Source organism: Anneissia japonica, unplaced genomic scaffold (assembly GCF_011630105.1).
Source record: "Anneissia japonica isolate Jap-2015-1 unplaced genomic scaffold, ASM1163010v1 scaffold11779_len1430905_cov172, whole genome shotgun sequence".
Lineage (NCBI taxonomy): Eukaryota > Metazoa > Echinodermata > Crinoidea > Comatulida > Comatulidae > Anneissia > Anneissia japonica.
Genome location: NW_022740041.1, coordinates 931,317 through 935,721, shown reverse-complemented (window position 1 = coordinate 935,721; position 4,405 = coordinate 931,317).

Below are 4,405 nucleotides of genomic sequence, written 5' to 3'. Positions count from 1 at the left end.
TCAAGGGGGGAACCTTGAATTTTGAAGAATTTAAAAGTCATTAAAAGACACCACAGAAGTCGGGGAAAGCTCATTTCCCGCCACCTAGGAATCAACATTTTCCCGGGGAAGAACCACAGGACCTCCCCACACCCACCTTTCTTTTTGGGATTTATCGATTCATGGAAAAACTACGTATGCAACTTACTCAATCTTTTTTTTATGTATGTATACACACATAAGGCCCATTTACTGTAATAACAATGGGGAAAAAAATTATCTGACCGTTTTCAAGAGTGGAAAACCTTGAATTTTGAAGAACTTAATTACTTTTAAGTTCTTCAAAATTGAAGGTGTTCCCCTCTTGAAAATTATTATAATGAATCAATGAACCCAGGGAAAGGGATGTTCGAGTTCTTCCCGGGAAAATGTTGATTTCTAAATGGTGAACAATGAGAGTTCTCGACTTCTGAAGTATTTTTTAATGACTTTAATTTAAAAGACACATCAGAAGTCGAGAAAGCTCATTTCCCGCCTTCTAGGAATCAAAATTTTCCTAGGGAAGAACCCCCGGACCCCCCTTTCTTTTTGGGATTCATCGATTCATGGAAAATTCGTATGCAACTACTCATTTTTTGAAAAATTGTTATGTATGTATACACACATAAGCCCTATTTACTGTAATTACAATGGGAAAAAATTACCAGACCGTTTTCAAGATGGGAAAACCTTGAATTTTGAAGAACATAAAAGTAATTAAAAGACACCTCAGAAGTCGGGAAAGCTCATTTCCCGCCATCTAGAAATCGAAATTTTCCCTGGGGAGGAATGTTGACCCCACCACCTAGATTTGATTCCAGATCTGCATGATTCATATTCCCATTCATCTTATATACAGTGGCGTAACAGGTGGGGCAGAGGCAGACTGTCCCCCCCCCCCACTGACGGTTTTTACCGGGCTGACCAAGCCGCCAAGCCGTCGTACCGGGCTGGCTGGGTAAAAAGAGAAAAGAAAGAGGGGAGAGGGAAGGAAAAAGAAAGAAGGGGAAAGAAAGAAAAAGGAAAAAGGAAAAGAGAAGAGAAAAATAAAGACAAGAATAAAAAGGAAGATATAATGAACAGATATCACAATACCCCTGCCTGCAACCCATTCTCCACTTCAAAAAGTGTCCATAGCGCATTTGATCTAAGCCGCCAGGTATTCTCCGGAGTGGCGTAATAACCGGGGGACAAGGGGAAAATATCCATCTGTGGAAAGTCTTTCCCCATTGAATGCCCTTTTCACCCGGGAAAGTGCCTGAAAATCTCAAATTTTAAATCGCATATTTTGTTGAGGTAGGCCAATTTCCTCTAAAAATTGCACATTTTAGGGAGTTTTGATCAATTCCGACGAAATTAGAATTTATAAAACAAAAATTTTTCGCGCGCTTTGCGCGCATTTTTTTTTATGTTAAAGCTTGTGCTTGCTCCCCTTTGCCTTCTAAGTTATAACACATAGTCCCAAACTCAAGAAAGAAAATTTAAGATAGATCGTTTAACCTATTAAAGAAGGGCCTCAATGTGTAATGACTGTCTCTTATACGCCTCAATGTGTAATGATGTTGAAAGAATATGTTTGTAATAAATAAAGCCATAAGGAAAATGCTTATATTCAGTTTAAAAAAACGAATGTGGCCATATATAACATAAGAGCATTAAAAATTGCACAATTAGGGAGTTTTGATCAATTCCGACAAAATTAGAATAAAAAACAAAAAAAAAATTTCGTTTGTTAGGGTTAAAGCTTGTGCTTGCCCTCCCTTGCCTTTTAAGTTATTTAAAAACATAATAGTCCCAAAACTTGAAAAAGAAAATTTATGATAGATCGTTTTACCTAAAAGAAGGGCCTCAATGTGTAATGATGGTGAAAGAATAGGCCTATGAATTGTAATAAATAAAACCACGATGAAAATGCTTATATTTAGTTCCAAACACACCCGTGTGCCCTATATTAATATTAAAATAAGCCATGCCGTATTGTTTTCTATATGGGGGGGGGGGGAATCACACCAAGTCATAAATTACTAACCGGGAAAATTATTAAAAAAAAAAAAAAAAAAAAAAAAAAAATATGGTTCGTGTGTTAATCGAACACACAACATCCAGGTTTGCTATTTATTATCCACCATCAACTAAACTGCCTTAAAAAAAATTTTAAAAAATTGGTTCGTGTGTAAATTGAACACACAACCACCAGGTTTGCTATTCATTATCCACCTTCACCCTTTAAAAAATGGGTTCGTGTGGGAATCGAACCCACAACTTCCAGCTTTGCTATCATTACCCACCTTCACCCTTAAAAAAAATGGGTTTGTGTGGGAATCGAACCCACAACCTCCAGGTTTGCTATCATTATCCACCATCAACTAAACTGCCTTAAAAATTTTTTTTTTAAAAAACCTGGCTCGTGTGAGAATTGAACCCACGACCTTGAAAAAATAAATTAATTAAAAAAAAAAACTTGCCCCATGTGGGAATCGAACCCACGATCGCTGAGTTTACTATTCCTGATCCAGCATGACTAAACGGAGGGAGGTAAACCGCGGCCCCTAAGCCATAATGCAATAAACCTAGTACCACACCAAGTACCTGTTAGTCAACCTACTAGAAAAAATTCTTCGTATATATACACTACAGGTTAATAATACGCATGGTCATGGTGTCAAAAAAATGGGCCGTGGGCCAAGAGGGTTTATTTTTTGTCTAAAATTATATAATTAAATTTATAATCGATTTATGATTGTTACCATCTCCATAACTTACACACTTTTTTTTAAATAGACAAAAATGTTGGAAAAATCATTATGTAAATTAGATAAAAATAGACCAATCATGTTACGGGACTGAATGTATTGTACTCGTTGATGACGTCGCGAATTTCGAAATAACAACAAACAACAACATTTTATGTCCCAGCCTCGGATCCAGTCAATTCGAGCGGATGCCACTTCGAGCGAAGGCGAATTCGAGCGGATTTTTTTTTTCGAGCGGATGCAGTGGTATATAACTGTATGTTATTTTCATGTGTTTATATGGGGTTTAATGATTTATCGATTGTGAAGGTTGTGATAGTTATTGGAAATATAATTTATTTATTCATTCTATTAAATTTATTTATTCATTCTATTAATAGGTAAATATGTTTGAATAATTATTGATGAGAGTGATTGTTGTATGCCATAAAATCTTCTGTCATACATTCAGAGCTTTTGGGGTTTCATTGTTGAGTTTTCTATGAAACCAAAACAAATTAAAACGAGCGTAGACAGCTGCAATGATAGCAATTTTATTGTACTTTATAAAAGGATATATATATAGTACTGTAAAATATTCATTTTGTGCATAAGGTGTCTATATAGTTAATACTATTAAGTTTGTATCGACCAACCAAAGCACTGGAACGATGTCATGAAACCTATTCCATGTACACCAAGTTCTTCCCTTATAATTGTTATGTTGTGTAATAATAAACTATAGTTTTAAATTGTGAAACTTGTAAATAAGGTATGCAGCTGTATATAGTTGTAAATGATAAAATATATGTGAACTGGCTTGCTATACAATATCTTGTACTGCTGTAAATATGTGTATGAGAGGTGAAGGTGAACTCTGCGGGTATAAATCAGATATATATCTTCGTATTTTCTCCTTATTAGATGTAGGCCGAATCGTTGGTTTTGTATGAACGGGCTACTTTGAAAGCAAAGGTGATGAAAAAAGCTTCCTAAATTATGCCAGAGAGTTTCTACTAGTTGTTTATAGATTAAGTGAGTGCGACTTGAGATCACTGTATATTCTTTTGGCCTAGTATAACGGAAATTCCCTATTGTGTCAAACCTGTGCCGGTATTCCATTTGTCTTGACAGTGTAAAAATTATATAATACCTTATACTGCCACATCAGATAAAAAAAAAACACTGGTGTAAACATGGGTGTGACACAGGATAACATTGACAAAAATAATAATAATAATAATAACACTATCCTCTCGAAAATCTGTAATTTTAAAGTACTCAAAAAATCTTGATTTCCTAATTAAACTAAGAGGATTGTTTCCAATAGGGTCTAGAAAACATTTTCAAAACAATTTTCAAGAAAACAAAACTGTTTACAACTTACAATGCCCGAAGGCCGACTCGGAAACAATGATCACAAGACAATGAAAGGGTGGTAAAAATGGTCAACGGTTAGGTCTTAATAAATATAATCATTGACCGCAAGAGAAACATAACGATCGAAATAAAATGCCGCCAATGGTGCGACGTCATTGTTGAAAACGCAGTGAAGTTGGTGAGGTAACATTTATTACTTTGTCTTGAATATGAATTAAAATCCTATTACGGCACTAACGTATAAGCATGCAAATATTTCAGTAAGGGGCTTACCC